General features: G+C 41.3%; 1 non-coding gene and 1 pseudogene across 1 annotated transcript; one reads left to right on the top strand and one right to left on the bottom strand.

The window, feature by feature from the left end:
• Positions 1-7,754: 7,754 nt before the first annotated feature.
• LOC142428300 (U5 spliceosomal RNA) lies at positions 7,755-7,870 on the top strand. Its single transcript, XR_012780224.1, has one exon. It is a non-coding gene; the product is annotated as a U5 spliceosomal RNA (small nuclear RNA).
• Positions 7,871-12,456: 4,586 nt separating this feature from the next.
• On the bottom strand, positions 12,457-12,644 carry LOC142428220 (U1 spliceosomal RNA; annotated as a pseudogene).
• Positions 12,645-17,621: the final 4,977 nt, after the last annotated feature.

The raw sequence follows: 17,621 nt of genomic DNA, 5'->3' as shown, positions 1-17,621 counted from the left end.
AACCCCTCCTAGGGGGCCGACAAGAGAAAAGTGAGTAAAGGGATACATCAGTCAGAGTAAGACATGACAAAGTAATAATAATTTATAAATTATTAAGGGTTCATGATGGAGTGGGGTGGGGGAATGAGAGGAGGAAAATGAGAAGCTGCTACCCAGGGCTCAGGTAGAAAGAAAATATTTTGAAAATGATGGCAACAAATATAAAAATGTGCTTGAGACAATAGATGGATGTATGGATTGTGATAAGAGTTGTACAAGCCCCCCAATAAAATGATTTTTAAGAAAAGAAAAACACCTAATCTAACATACCAGTCCAAAATTAATGCTAAAAAAACAAATAGTGCCTTCACAACACATTTGGAATATAAATACTCTATATCCTTGGAGCTCAAGGAATTTTAAACCATGCATTGCACTCATGAGTGTCTATGTGCCTGTGTTTCCATTCATTGTCAACAGTTTTTACGTGACAGGTAGGATGAGAATGATCATGATAATCTGCTTGTCAAAAAAAAAAAAGGGTCATTTAGGAAAATAATGAAGGGTCAGAGTCATGTATATATTTCTACTGCAAGCAGAGTTTACTAGTTTACTAGTTCCTCCTTTCAAGTTAGCAGTGATGATTAGAAAATGTAGGGAAGAAATGAAAAGTGAAATCTGTCGCTGGAGATGCTGAGAGCCAGTTAGAGAACATGCAGACTCCAACAGGAAATCCTCCTGATTGCTCTTCTGTGCCTGTCTAGGGCGGGGACCTGTGATGTTTTGGGTCTTTAGTGCCTCCTGCTGCTCTTTGCCTCCCTTGCAGGGGAGGTTTGTGTCTGGGCTCACATTGAGTCCCCACAATGTGTACCTTGCACATAACACAGGACTGTGTCATGTACAGTCAGGGAACTCAGCTAAAGGGAGAACTGGTTCTTGTAATTGTCTTTGGTGATTAGAGAGTGGACTTCAGAAGGATGAGTGATACTATGTATCACCACCATAGCATATGTGGCCCCACCACTGCAGACCCTTCCCCAGGGGCCAGCTCCAGCAGTAGCTACTGGTGATGGAGTAACCAGAGACCATACAGGTGAGGGAGAACAATAGACTGTGCTTGACCAGACCTGGAAAAGACTCCTGAAGCAGCACCTGGGACAGTACACCTAGAAATAAAGAGAGAAGTTCCTGTCAGTCACATGCACTCACCACAGGCCCCATAAACCAGCTTTGCTATCTGAGACCCTCACCTTGGGGAACTGTCACCAGGCACAGAAGAACACAGAGCAACAGCGTCTTTGACCACAACTCTGCTTTTCCAGAGGAGCTACAGCACTGCCTGAAGATGTGCTGGCTTTCCCAGACCAAGGGTAGAATGTTACCTCCACATTTAGGGCTTGTCATGGACACTGAAGTGGCCTTTCCCCAGGTGAAATGGGTGCTTCTGAAGCCTGAACATTCCTGCTCAGTCTCTCGAGTTATGCATGGCCACTGAATAACTGCTCAGAGATCTCACCTTGAATTAATTAACCAAGCTTACAGATTCATCCATTTTGGAAAATTATCCATACTTTTGACAGTGCAAGCAGTGGCACTATCTTTGAACGTGCTATTTTAAAGTTTATTTCCCATTCAGATTTCCACTTCGTTTTTATCCCTCATATCAATGTCTGCAAAAAGTTCCAGACCGAGGGTTGACCTCATCCATTTTCCTCCTTACTTCTAACCACTGTATAATCTCTAATGTATTCTAATTTTTTAAAGGTTGAAATACAATTAAAGAGTGGAACTCACATGGCTTCTCTTGAGCAGATTCTGCTGAGGGGAATAAGTAATGATTTGGTAAAAAACAAAAACCCAGAGGTTTAGTCAATATCCCGAGATTCAAGCACAGGACAGTTTCCCAGTTGTCAGTTGGAGATCACGGAATTGAGTATTTTCTCTCATGTAGGCTGGAATGTAATCACTTGATCCCAGTCACTGCAGCAGATTGCCTGCCATCTCATGGCATCTGGTGTTGGTGGGTGTCTGAACAATTTAAGATTCTGACTACGTGCATCTCTGCTCATTAGTCCAGGTCACTTTCTTTATTTTCTTTTTTTCAGTCCAGGTCACTTTCATCTCTGTGTGTATAAGAAGTAGATTTATATACAAGAGCAATTGAACATTGAGAAAATGGCCCAGCCCAGCCCAGATCAAGTCCATAAGTCTGATATTAGCCTATATGTCCAACAGCAATCTATAAAGTCCTCTTCATACTCACGAAACACATGCAATGATGCCGAATTTAGAAGATCACAGGCCAGTGGGTAGCAAGTCTTTGCATCCAGTGTCATTGGAAACAGCTCTGGCAGGGGTCTCAGAATGGCTTCCCCAGCACCCAGGGCTGCACGGGATGGGTCAATTTGTCCTCTCAGCTGCGGTGTCTCCCAAGCTGTGAAGTAGTGAGAAAGAGTCTTTCCTGCCTCCAAGGATGAAATACTGGATTTCCCAGAATTCTCATGAGAAGGCCATGCCCACACAGAAGCCGCATTGGCTATGATCTGATTGACAGGCTAGACTCCACCCCTACATTCTTAATCATCAAATTGACAAATGATTATATAACTCCCACAGTAACCCTTTGTAAATGACGTTTTTATCACGTGTACTACAAAGTACCCGTATATGCTGGCAGTTTCCTTCCACATTGAAGAAGCGTTGCTTGGGCTCTATATTCCATATGTTGTTTTTGTTTTTTCCCACTGCTCCAAATCATGGTCAGTAATTTATTCAATATACCCACAGAACTTTCCAATTTTTGGAACTTGGAAATTGTAGAAAAATAGGGGCCCAATGAAAGGGCTATCAAAATTATCCAGTTTTCTACTGTTGTAGAGAAATCAGGCATAGTTCTTTGCAGCTTAAAATGACAACTACTTGGTTATTTCATGACTTTGGGATGAAAACATTGGCATCAAAGAGAAGGTCTAATGCTGGCCAATGCAGTGCCTCCTTGCCAATCTTTATTGCTGGGTAAGACATCAGCTTCTGAGACTGTACTCATATATACTCCCACATATACTCTCTCATGCTGCCTAAGGCTGCAAGATGGGAGTTATGCCAGGGTTAAAGCAAAGATCTCGCTTCAGCACATGGGGCCTATATTTTATCCTGAGTGTGCAACTATATCGGGAATATTTCATTTAAATGATTTTGTTTTTATATTTAAATAGAAGACCCTCTTGAGCATCAGTGATTAAATAGTTTACTAAAGTGGCTGGGCTCTATACTCCGTGAATGTCATCCAGGAATAGAAGATGATGAGCTGTTGAGGAGTGCCACATTCTGAATGATTTTCAAAGAAAGACACTACATAATTAGCTAAAATCCAAATTACAAAATTGATGAAATGGGGAGATCTGATCTGATGTCTTCAAAGTTAGCAAGCAAGCATGTGGAATGTCGTGGTCCATCAACTATCATTAAGAATTGCAAGTTAAATGGTCAATAAATTAGTAACGCAAGTTTACTATTGTGCTTCTGCTTCAAAAGACAGACTGATACCATGAAAGACTGGTGAGGATGTAGAGTGCCAGAAACTACCAAATGTTACCGTCACATTAGAACAATCTGGCAGCTTTTTCACAACAGCGAATATAATTTTATAATATAATCAAGCTGCCATTCTCCTCAAATCATTTAAAAATAAAGCTACATAAACTATGCACAGTAATTATAAAGTGCTTTTATCCATAAGTTGAAATATACCAAACTCAACTCAGTGACATTGCATAGATGCCAAGTGAAAGTGACCCTAAAGGACAGGGAAGACCTGTCCTTGAGTGTTTCAGATACTGTAACTCTCTAAAGGACTAGAAATCCTCATCTGTCTTCATGGAATAGCTGGTGGTTTTGTACTGCTGAACTTGCAGCTAGCAGCCCAATGCATAACCACTACTCAACCAGGGAATCTATGAAAAGAGGGAAGAAGGAAAATCAACCGCTAAACTAGCATCCCAAAATGCTGATATCTGTAAGACTGAGTTCAGGCCTGCTTCAACTCCTCAACCATTCCTCCCAATGCACTCTTTGCCAAGACTCTTGAGAATTGGTGCTCAATAGGTGATGTATGTAAGTTAACAGCAGTTAAATTCTTCTACTTGTTATTGCCAGGTTGGAAATATGACATTTTTATTTCAAATATAAGATAAAACTTTACAACAGAGTTAATATAATTGTATACATTACAAAATAATTAGGGCATTTCAAGATGGAAAGCAAAACTCTATTAAAAATGTTCCTATTGAAATGAATAGAACAACTCTGAGGGTGGTACAGGGCAGCATACTAACATAAGTAACTTTCAGGTGATCAACGACTGTAAATCTAAAAGCAAAATAAAGTGCACACAGCAATGTTTTCTGTTTTATAAAGGTCATTACCATGGGTATGTGTCCCCAAGTTATGAAATCATTATACATCATTGAAAAATTGCAGAGTGTCATTGTAAAAGACATAACTGGAAATGCCTAATATGAAATGAAAATGTTCTCAATACATCAAAAATCTGGACAACTATGAACAATAAAATATATAACTTAGAATTGTATAAAAATATAAAGGATACAGGAGGGGTGAGTGGGGAGGAAAGGGGTTGGGATAAAAAGGAAAATCGGCTTCCAGGAACCGAAGCAGAAGGCAAATTTTGAGAATGATGAAGGCAACGAATGTATAAGTGTGTTTTACACAATTGATGTATGTATGGATTGCGATGAGTTATATGAGCCCCAATAAAATAATTTTTTTAAATGTAAAGAATACAATTAATATTCCTGAATTGATACCACTGTAATAAATGATTTAATGAACAAAGTTAATGAGGAAAATGAAACAAACATCTCCTACATAAGCATTTTAAGTGTTCTATGTATTTACCCACTTAAAACAGTAAAAAATGAAGTTCTTCAGGATTTTACTGCAATTGGGTCCTAAATTAAACTAAATCAAATTAGACTAGACTAAACTAAATCAACTCAAACCGAACTTAATGACATATTGCGTTTGGTGAATCTGCTGCAAAATATATCTTTAAAATTTTAATAATAAAAATATTACCTTGAGGAATATGGTGTACCTGACCCAAGCCATGGTATTTTAAATGATATCATAAACGTGACCCCTCATTCTCAACAATATGGTTTTTTATTTGTTTGGGGTTTTCTATTGCCTGTCAACTGATCCTGTGGACACCTCATGATAGCACAGATGGTGTTCTTCCATGTGGGTTAGTTGCTTCTCTGCTAGAGTGCTGCTTGTTTAACTTCAAGTCATTAGGACCCCAGATGCTATATCTTCTGATAGCCTGGCACTATCCGATTTCTTCACCACCCTTGCTTATGTGCCCATTTTGTGTTCAGAAATTGTGCTGGGAGTGTGAGCATCACAGAATGCCAGGTTGGTCAGAGCAGAGACACAAAATCCATCTGTAGACAATAGGACATCTATTCAGAAGGGTCACAAGGAAAGGGATGAGTCAACCACAGCTCAAAATAGCACCAATGAAACACACAATATCCCTCTGGTTCCTTGATGCTTCCTCTTTCCCCACTATCATGACTCCAGTCCTTCCTTTCACTGCGGGCTAGACCAGAGCATGTGCACAGGTACATATAAGAGATGAGAGCCCATGAACACGGAATCCAAGAAAAGGAATGGGAGTAGCGATACCAGGAGGGTGGTGGGAGGGTGGGAAGAGGAGGGGAAGAAGAGGGAACTGATTACAATGATTGACACATAAACCACACACACCCCCTCTAGGACAAACAACAGAAACTGTGGGAAGTGAGACATGGTCGGTGTAAGATAAGAAAATAATAATACATAATTTATCAAAGAGTCACGCGGGTGTTGGGGGAGGGAGAGAAAAAAGAGGAAGTGATATTAAGGTGTCCATAAAAAGTAAATGTTTAGTAAATAATGATGGCAATGTATGTACAAATATGCTTGATACAATTGATGTATGGATTGTTATAAGAGCTGTAAGAACAACCCAAGTCGATCTATGTTGACCGTCTCCCCAGAAGGCAATACAGAGGACAACACTGAAGATATAGCCTGGGGAGAGAGGTGGCTCTGTCCAGACCACACAGGACCGAACTAAGGGGGAGAGAGAGAGAAAGAACTTCATCATGACACATCAAGCCCCAGGGACGACATCATGCTCAGATCATAGAGAGCACCGTAGGGCCTGCCCCACCACAAGACAAGACATTTTTTCACTGACCCATAACAGTACAGGGGACAGCACTGGAGACATTGTGCAGGAAAGTGTACCTGATATGCCCCATGCACAGTGGGGTGAGAGGCAAAGGGAGTGTACCTGGACAGTAAGGGGAACAAAGTAACCAAGTCATCAAAGAATCCTGAAAATAGACTTCTGGTCTGGGGTACAGGGCTTGTCACCTCTTCAGACTTGATCGGAAAAAATACATTAGGGTCACCAGACAGACCTGGAACTATCTATTATTTTTTGTTGTTCCTTTGTTTTTGTTTTATTATGTTTTGGTTTTTCTTCCACCCTCTGTCTGTCTATATAAGATAGGCAGGATGAGCAATCCCAAAGAGAAACTACAGGACCAGCAGTTCAGGGGGGACATGGAAGAAGATTGGGCGGGGAGAGAGAGTGGGGAGCCAACAAACTCATAGACAAAGGGAAAAACAAGAGATCTAAAATTGATGGTGAGGAGGGTGTATAATCCCGAGTAGGGTTTTATGAAGAGCAATGTATCCAAGAGGAAATACTGAGAGCCAAATGGAAGGTGAGTATGATAGTGGGATAGAAGGAAGGTGAAAGGAAATAGAGGGAAGAAATAGGAGTCAAAAGCTATTTATAGAGGTATAGCTATGGGTCTATAGATATGTAAATATATTAATTTATAATGAAAGGGATAGAAGCCAATGAACATATATTTATATGAAAAGGTGTAAGATAGCAGATGGAATTTGGGCCTCGCTCACGGCCTCCCTTAACCCAAGAACACTTTGTTCTGATTACCTGGCTCTCTTTGATACTCACCTTCCCGACACAATTGCTGAAGACAAAATGGGTGCATAAGCAAATGTGGTGAAGAGAGCGGATGGTACCCAGCTATCAAAACATATAACGTCTGTAGTCTTAAAGGCTTCAAGTCAAACAAGCAGTCATCTAGCAGGGAAGCAAATGAGCCCACATGGAAGAAACACACCAGCCTGTGTGATCATGAGGTGTTGATGGGATCAGCCATCAGGTCTCAAAAGATCCAAAACAAACAATTATATTGATTTGAGAGAGGGGGGTTGGAGTGGAACCCAAATCCCATCTGTAGATAATTGGATACCACCCACACCCTCAGAAGTAGTATAAGGAAGGGATGATTCAACCCAGGTGCAGTATAGCACCGACAAATCACACATCATTCATCTAGTTCTTGAATACTCGCTCCCTACCCGCAAGGCCGTAACCCAGTTCTAACTTACAAATCTGGATAGACCAGAGAATACATATTGGTACAGCTAAGAGCGCTCGACACATGGACTTCAGGAAAGATAAACCCCTCAGGAACAATAATGAGAGTAGTGATGTAATGAGGCTAGGTGGATGATCAGGTAGGGGGAAGGGTAAAAAACGGGGGACCTATCATATGGCTGGATATATAGCCGCCCCACCTCCAAAGGGGATGATAACAGAAATGTGGGTGAAGGGAGACAACGGACAGTGTAAGATACAAATTAACAATAACAAAATATAATTGAGCATACTCTGGTTTCTCTTCAGATCGTATAAATCTTTTGCTTTTTACTAAAGATTTCCATGGAGAGGAACAATTCTGAGTCATAAACTAATTTTTTGAGGCCATGCACTTGCAAGGCTTACTAAAAAAATTGTATATATATATACTTGATCAAAGGATATAAATATACAATTGATCAAAGGAGATATATATATTTGATCAAAGAGGGAGAGAGGGGGAAAAAGAGGGTTTTATAAGAAGAGCTTTAGTAGAAAATGTTTTGGAAACCATGGCAACATATGCACAAATATGCTTGATACAATTGATGTATGGAATGTTAGAAGAGCTGTAAGAACTCTTCTGACATTCCATACATCAACTGTTCTTACAGTTAGAAGGGCTGTAAGAACAATAAAATAATTTATAAAAAATAAATAAATAAGGAAACTTCGCCAGAAGTGCCTTGACAGCTTAGTTATGTAGACTTGGAAGTTAGGAGAATAATTTTTAGAATCAGAATGCATTAGTTTTCAATCTCATACACGCTATTTATAAGTTATGTAAGCACATGCAAGATACTTAACTGCTCTGAAATTCATTTCATTAATGTATACAATGAGGATTAAAAGTTTGTAACATTTTTGGCAGTATTCAACAAAATTATGTATTGCAAATACAATAACAAAAATTATTTTTTAATTTTAAAAAATGATTTTATCAGGAGAGCAAAATGAGAGCCCATAGATTGGGGGAAAACATCTGTCATTGAATAAATTGCTGAATTTTATCAGTGCAATTGCCTTATACCCTAGAGGAAGATTGACAATGATTTTCTCTTTTGTTTCTTTGCTTTTTTGTTTCTTTCTGCTCTTTGTGTGTTTTTGTTGTTATTATTTGTTTGGGGTTTTGGTTTTATCATAACATGACCGCAAAAGTAAATCAGAGTTATTAAACCCATGGGCTAGCTGACAGACATCCTCAAACTACGGCCCGTGGGCCACATGCAGCCCGCCCAGGACATTTATCCAGCCCACCGGGTGTTTTTGCCCCATTTGTTTTACTTCAAAATAAGATATGTGCAGTGTGCATAGGAATTTGTTCATAGTTGGGTTTTTTTTAAAAAAAACTATAGTCCAGCTCTCCAACGGGTCTGAGGGACCTTGAACTGGCCCTCTGTTTAAAACGTTTGAGGACCCCTGGGCTAGCATATGGATTTTGGGCTCCTACTTAGTTCTTGCCCCAATCCAAGAATAGTTAGTTCTTAAAACATGGCCCTGCTCGATTCTCGCTTTCATGAAGAAATCACTGAATACTTCATGAAGACCACCCCCCAGGCTTTCTTGGGTCACCCCCGGACTCCACTAGCTTCACCTCACATTGGACACCTGCAAACACAGAGGCACCGTGATTAGATGGCACACATACAAACAAATGCACTCACAATTATACACACAGCAGCAGGGTGTACAACAATTACCATGTAAAATGGCCAGAATGAATGCCACGTTTGGTGTAAAATTCATTATGAGTCTTGTGGACTAGCTTCTGGGCAGAAATGGTAACACCAGAGACCCCAGAGACTGGGACTGTCCTCTGAGATCTCCCACATCAGGGGCTCTGACTGGTTTATCAGTGGCAGAGAGCTGCATTTTCATGTCCTCTGATATTTAGAAGCAGATGAGTAGAGAATATGGGCAAGAGTTCTCCCTCAGACTCAGAGAAGCACAAGCACTCTCAAGGGAAAACAGAGCTCTGAGACATGTACTTTATTGTTATATATGAGTTTGTAAGTAGTTTTCACTCTATAAGCTTTACATTACACACACCAACCTTTGTGGTGTGAGAGCTCACAATGAATCCTCTCTCGTCCCTCTTTTTTTTTTTTAATTTTTATGACCCCAGTTCTACCTAACAAATCTAGCTAAACTGGAGAACACACATTGGTACAGATAAGAGCTCTTGACACAGGGAATTCAGGACAGATAAACCCCTTAGGAACAGTAATGGGAGTAGCAATATGAGGAGAGGGGAATGGTTGGGGAGGAGGGAGGGAGAGAAAGGAAGAACCCATCACAAGGTTGGCTGTATAGCTCTCCCCAACCCCCGAAGGAGATACATAACAGAAATGTTGGTGAAGGGAGACAAGAGACAGTGTAAGATATAAAATAATAAAAGCAATATATAATTGATCAAGAATTCAAGAGGATGGGATGGTGGGAGAGGGAGGGGAAAAAGAAGAGCTAATACCAAGAGTTCAAGAAGAAAATGTTTTGGAAATGATGATGGCAACATATGTACAAATATGCTTGATGCAATTGATATATGGAATGTTATAAGAGCTGTAAGAGCCCCCCAGTCAAATTATCTTTTAAACAAATAAATAAAATATCTATCTAATGCTTATGATCAAACTCACCCACTCTGCTATGCAGTCAGTACTCTAAAAAATGTGTTCACAGTTTAAAGGAGTCTTAATGATCACAAACCAAAATCATAGTTCCCCTTTCTGACTCTAAATTACACTGCCACTAAATTACATGAAGTTACACTTCAGGGGCTAACGAACCCAGGATGGGCAGGAACACCACAGGCTGCGGAGAAGGGTGAATGGCAGGTTGGCAGGTCAGGTTTGTAACTAGACAGGAAAATGAGTCCAAAATGGGCAGGTCAGATGGCAGGCCATTGGCTTAAGTCCAAAGAAGCAAAGGTTGCCAAGTTAGATCCAGCAAAAAGCCTCTCGTCCCTCTTAAGATGTAGATACCCATGATGATGGTGACCAGCGCCATCGTTTGTTTCTTGCATAGGAACATTATTGGTTTTCTTGCCATCCAAGAAATCCCTCCATTTTTGTGATATATACAGCTGTGGGCATGAGGTTGTTCAGAAAGCATGTAGAATTGCATCCTCTTTCTTCTGTCATGATCATGAAAACTGGATATTTATCACTCGAGGTCATCTTCTCAAAGAGTCAGTTTTTGTTTAATTGACTTACTGATGGTGTTCATTCTATTTCATTTACTTGAGATCTTATATTAATTATTTCCTGGCACCCCTACCCCTTCCCCTGTAAACCTGGGCGGTGGCACACTCATCTTTCTCTAATTCCATTAGATGCAAAATGAGGTCATTAACGTCAGTTTGATTTTGACACTATACAGGTTGGTTGTTGCTACAAATAGCCCACAAGGTTCTCTTCGGTTGAATCCCACAGTTCTGTTGTGCTGTCATTTTTTGTTCAGTCCAATACAGCCATCCAGGATATAAAATTCAATCAATACATATCATAACTATTAATAATACAAATACACAAAACTACTTTTGCACCAATCTTTGTCCATTTTACATGGTAATCATTGTAGACCCTTGCTGTGTGTGTTTAATATCGAGTACATTTGTTTGTGTATGTGTCCTCTAATCGTAGTGTTTCTGTGTTTGTAGGTGTCCAGTGTGAGCACCATCTGGGGGCGATCTGAGAAAGTCGTGGTGGTGGTGGGGTGTCTCGGAGACTCTCCTGTGCAGCGTCTGGATTCACCTTCAATAGTTGTGAAATGCATTGATCCCATCAGGCTCCAGTGAAGGGCCTGCAGTGGGTTGTATACATTAGTTATTCTGGTGGGACTACATTATACACAGACTGAGCAAAGCGTCAATTCACCATCTCCAGAGACAACTCTAAGAACACTCTCTTTCTGCAGATGATTAGAAAGAGCATGAATGTCGAGGAAATGATCATGCATTAATGTAAGTGACACAATGTGGGAAGTCAGTGAGAGCCCAGACACAAACCTCCTCTGCAGGGAAGAGACTGGACTCCAGGGGGCGCTCAGGACCCGAAGAGCGCAGGATCAGGCCAAGGACCAGTTGTAGATGGTTTCAGTTTGGGGATTCTGCTCTGTCTCACTGTGTTCCTAGATAATCTCTCCATTTTTATTTACTGGTTTTGTAGTCTTCCCTGGTGTTTCCAAATTCAAAAGTGGTATTGTAAAAGTAGGAAATATTCTCACCTGCAGTAAAAGCGCCTGTGCCTTATGGAGGGAAAAAGACCCGGACAGGTGCCCCCAGCACCAGAGTTTTGATAAAGCTCAAGGATAGATTTTATAATCAGACTCAGGGCCACTGAGGTTTCTACATGATGCAAATGATGAAGTGTACACACATGTCTGAAAGGTTGGTGGTTTAAACCCACCCAGTGATGTCTTAGGACACAGGATTCATGATCTGCTCTGTGTTGTTAGGTGTCATCGAATTGCTTCCAGCCCATAGCCAATGTACAATTGAACCAAACACTGCCCGGTCCCGTGCCGTCGTAATAATTATTGCCAGGGTTGAGCCCACTGATGGAGCCATTGTGTCAATCAATCTTCTCAAGAACCTTGCTCTTTGCTGATCTGTCCAGACCCACACGATGAGGTCCAGACCCAAACTATGAGGGAGAGAGCAAGCAAGAGTGAGAGTGAGAGTGAGAATCTCATCATGGCCCAGCAAACCCTGGGGACGACATCCCTGCTTGGAGCAGCCAATCCACACAGAGGACCGTGTGGCTGGCCCCACCAGGAGACATGGGATTCCTTCGCTGAACCCTAGTGCTACTGGGGACAGCACTGGAGACACTGTGCAGAAAGTGTGCCCAGTTTGCCCCAGACACCGCGGGGTGAAATCAAAGGAAGTGCAACAGGGCAGCAAAGTAACCAAGTCCCCAAGGAATCCTGAAAATAGACTTCTGACTTGGGGGACAGGGCTTGGCACCTCATCAGACCTGATCTGCAGTCCCCCACTACCACAAATGATGCAGTCTATTTTCCCACATTTGGGGAAATCGCAGAGGTCAGCACATCCGGAATGCAATGGATGAATAAACCTCGCCCTGGGAAAACCACCTTCGTGATCATGGTATTTCCCCTGCCAGATAAGTATTCGTTTTGCTTTGTTTATTTTTGCTTTTCTTTTGCCCTATGTCTCTATATAAAATAAGCAGGATGAACAATCCCAAAGAGAAAACAATGTAACCAGCAGTGGGAGCTGTGTTGGGGGACAGGGCAGAGGAAGTGGTGGAGAGGGGGAATGGGGAGCCAACAAACTCACAGATCAGGGAACAGGAGGGTGTATAATGCCTGGCAAGTGCAATGTATCCGAGAGGAATTACCAAGAGTCAAATGGTGGGTGAGCATGATTGTGGGATAGGAGGAAGGTGAAAGGAAGTAGAGGAAAGAAATTGGAGGCAAAAGCTATTTACAGAAGTATCACTATAGGCATGTATATATGTAAATATATTAATGTTTAATGAAAGGGATAGAGACCAATGTACATGTATTTATATGTTAAATATTAAGATATCAGACAGACTTTGGGTCTCTACTCAAGGCCTCCCTTAACACAAGAACACTTTGTTCTGATAACCTGGTACTCTGATACTCACCTTCCCAACACGATTGCCGAAGACAAAATGGGTGTATAAGCAAATGTGGTGGAGATAGTGAATGGTGCCCAGCTATCAAAAGATACAACATTTGGGGTCTTAAAAGCTTAAAGTCAAACAAACAGCCATCTAGCAGGGAAGCAAATAAGCCTACATGGAAGAAGCACACTACCCTGTGTGATCACGAGATGTCAATGAGAACAGGTATCAGGTATCAAAAGATTAAAACAAACAACTATATCGATGCAAACAAGAGGGGTTGGAGTGGAGACCCAAAGCCCATCTGTAGACAATTGGATATCAATTGCATATCTCCCCACAGAAGGGTTATAAGGAAGGAATGGTTCCAGGTGTAGTATATCACAGATGAATCACACAGCATTCCTCTAGTTCCTTAATGCTTCCTCCCCCTGGACTACCATGACCCAGTTCTACCTTACAAATCTGACTAGACCAGAGAACACACGTTGGTACAGATAAGAGCTCTGGGCACATGGAATTAAGGACAGATAAACCCCTCAGGAACAGTAGTGGGAGTAGCTACATCATGAGAGTAGGGGGATGGCCCGGGACGGCGGGAAAAGGGGGAACTCATCACAAGGTTGGATATATAGCACCCCCTCCTAAGGGGACGAATAACAGAAATGTGGGTGAAGAGACACAAAGGACATTGTACGATACAAAATAATAACAAAAATGATTGATAAATGATTCATGAGGAAGGGAGGATGGAGAAGGGAGGGAAAAAAAGAGAAAATTATACCAAGGACTCAAGTAGAAGAGGTCTTGGAAAAGATGATGGCAACATATGTACAAATATGCTTGATACAATTGATGTATCGAATGTTGTAAGAGCTGTAAGAGCCCCCAATAAAATGATGTTTTTTTTAAAGGAAAACAAAATAAAGCTTCCTATTTTTGCCACTCCTCAGCTTTATCAAACACAATGCCTTCTCCAGGGACTGGTCTCTCCTGACAATATTTCCAAAGTATGTAGGATGAAGTCCTGCCATCCTTACTTCTAAGGAGTGCTCTGGTCTTACGTCTTCCAATACAGATCTGTTTGTCCTTTTAGCAGTCGACGATAGTTACAGTGTTCCTCTTCAGCACCACAATTCAAATGCATTGATTCTTAGTTTTCCTTAGTCAATATCCAAGTTTCACAAGCATATGATGCAATGGGGAATGGCTTGGGTCAGGAGCACCTTAGTCCTCAAAGGAACAGCACGTCTCTGTAATACTCTAAAAAGGTCTTGTGCCGCAGATTTATCTAAAGCGATACATGTTTTGATTTCTTGACTGTTGTTCCATGAGCACTAATTGTGAATCCAAATAAGACTTTAACCTTTTCTCCATTTATCATGATGTTACCTATTGTTCCAGTTGTGAGCATTGTGGTCTTCCTTACATCGACTTGTAATACATACTGAGGGCTGAAATTCTTGCTCTTCATCAGCAAGTGCTTCAACCCTCCTCACTTTCATCAGGCAAGTTTGTCAGCTTCATACTGAAGGTTGGTAATAAACCTTTCTGTCAGGGGAAGCCAGCCCCTAACACATCATTATGGGTCCGGTAGGCGCAATTGTACAGTGATAATAATTAAACATCATAGTAAAGTTATAGAGAGCATGAGAGATAGAAGTATTGAAGTAAATGGGAGTCAGACATGCTTCATGGTAGCATGCTAACCTCTGCCCCACTTGATGGTCCACGTGGAGTGAGTGAGAGAGAGAGTTTAAATGGTAGCCCTGGCCCCTTTTATATTCTCTGGGGACACGCAAGCCCCCTAATTACAGGTGAGGACATACGTCACTGGAAGGGGCTGTCCTATAGGTAATACAGTAATGAGAGAGGGGTGGTCTAGGGACATACATGCAATAGGAAGGGGAGGGATTGGGGTTATACATGTGACAAGATGAGCAGATCCTAGGTTCAGGATGGCAGCCTAACTTTCACCTATTCCCTAGATCTCCATGGGAACCATTATCAGTAGGGTGTGAACGCTTGGTCTCAAGCCTCAAGGAGGAATAGTTTATGTCCCCTGTAGCAGGGAGTGAGGCCTGCCATATAGTCTGGTTGCCTAACTACCCTGGGGAGAATGTCTGTAAGCGTTTGACCTCTCCCCACACCTTTCTCCAATGTTGTTACCACATACTTCTTCATATAAGCCAGCTTCTCTGATGGTTTGCTCATCATATAGGTTGAACAAGTATGGTGAAAGGAAAGAACCCTAAGACACCTCTTTCCTGATTTTAAACCACACAGGTTTTAAATCCCTTGTTCTATTCATTCCCGTGTTCTATTCGGACAGTTGCCTCTTGATCCATGTGAAAATTCCTCATAAGCACAAGGAATTGCTCTGGAATTCCCATTTGTGGTAGCTACATAATCTGGTGTCAATTAGGAGCTTGAGAGGATTAAGAGTGAAGGGGTGGAGTCTAGTCTGTCAATCAGGTCATAGCTAATGAGGCCTCTGTATTCTTTCTCCTAAGAATTCTGGGGATTCCTGAATTTCCTCCTTGGAGGTGGGAGAGATTCTCTCTTACTACACACTCCTTTGGAGATTCTCTACTGAGAAGACACATAGTGCAACACCCTGTGAGCTGGAGAAGCCACATGGGCCTATCCTGATGCAACCAGACCTCTGGAGCCAGAAAAACCATGTAGAGACCCCTGTCAGCACTGAGATGCTTATACTGGATCCAGAAAACTTCCAACCCACTGATCTGTGATCTTCCCACATCTGGCATCATTGCATGTGTTTCATGAGTCAGAAGAGGACTTATAGATTGGTATTGGCCATATGGGCTAATATCACAGATTTATGAACTTGATCTGGACTGAGCTAGGATGTTTCTTCAATATTCAACTTCTCTTTTGTATAAACCTCTTTATTTTGTTTTGGTTAAAACTTTTTTCTTACACACATGAGTCTATGAATTTGTTTCTCTAGTCTACCCAGACTAACACACCATTCTTCTCAAGATAAACACAGTTTACTATGGTACACTCAGTCAAATGCCTTGACATCGTGAATGAAACATGAGTAAATATCTTTCTGGTAGTCTCTGCTTTGAGCCAAGATGCATCTAGGATCAGCAATGGTCTCCCTGTGTCAAATCCTCTTCAGAATCCAGCATGAACTTCAGGCAGTCCTCTGTCAATGTACTGCTGAAACTAGTGTTCTTTGATCTTAAGCAAAATTTTACTTGTATACAATAGCAATCATATTGTTCTATAGTTTGAGCATTCTGCTGGACCCCATTCCTTTGGAATAGGCATAAATATGTATCTCTTCCAGGCTGTTGGCCAAGTAGTTGTCTTCCACATTTCCTGGCATAGATGAGTGAGTGCTTTCAGTGCTTCTTCTGAAGCATTTCGATTGGGTGCTCGGCTAACTCCAGGAGCCTTGGTTTTGGCTATGCATGCAGTGCAGTTTCAACTTCTTCCTTCAGCACCATTGATTCTTGCTCACATGCTACCTCCTGAAATGGTGGAATATAGACTAGTTCTTTTTGGTACAGAGATTTGGGTACTCTTTCCACATTCTCTTGACCCTTCCTGTATCATTCATTAATGAATGCCGGAAGCATGACCTGCTTGGGAAGAGTTAATCTCAGGGATTGACACGGTGCAATTCCTTAAATATGGTACTCTCTGGGATCCAGTTTATGACCAAGAGTCTGGGTCCTTCAAGGGCAGTAATATCTAATAGCAGGATGGCATTGACCTATGACCCTTTGATCCATAGGTGTGTGTGAGTCAAGTGGAGTTGCTTAAAACACTGTTCAATGATGAAGCAAGAAGTCCAGTTATGACTTCAACCAAGAGCCCCGTTAACACAGGTGTTTCTTGTAAATTTTGGTTGTCAGAGAAAGCTTTCTCTGGTTCAGGAAGGCAATTACACAATTAATTAAATCAGGAGAGTCTCTGAGAAATTAATACATTGTGTCATTTCTGTTTGTCTCAATGTATGTCTTTTCAGACTGAAGTTTAGTGGAGTAACCAAATCCTCAATATTTCACTGGGAGTAGGGACATAGAGGCATTTTATTTATTTATTTCGCATGATCTCAGCCACAATCTCAAGATTCAGTGACACATAACCTGGGCATGGAATGCTCAGTTTATTTTTCAATAGAATTGGCCTCCTTGTAAGCCCCTAAAATTAAACACTGCCATGGAGTTTATTTTGATTCACAGTGTCTCTGTAGAGCCAAGTTGAAATGTCCTTTGGTTTTCCAAGGATGTGCATCTTCATAGGAGGAGATACGCACCATAGCTTCTTCTGCCTCCTGGTGCAGAGTTCATCTCTGCACAGTCGTCTTATTCCTTATGAATATTGTAATCTGACATCGTTCAGAATGGAATTCTACTGCCTCAAATTGCTCAAATAATTTCCCTTAATGCAGCCTTTCCTAATTTGCCTCTATATGTCCAAAATCCACTAAAAGAACCCAGGAAGACAGAAAAAAC

The sequence above is a fragment of the Tenrec ecaudatus genome, chromosome 15 (assembly GCF_050624435.1).
Source record: "Tenrec ecaudatus isolate mTenEca1 chromosome 15, mTenEca1.hap1, whole genome shotgun sequence".
In the NCBI taxonomy this organism is placed as follows: Eukaryota; Metazoa; Chordata; class Mammalia; order Afrosoricida; family Tenrecidae; genus Tenrec; species Tenrec ecaudatus.
Note: the sequence above shows the minus strand (reverse complement) of the source record. Positions and strands in the feature narration are given on the sequence as shown.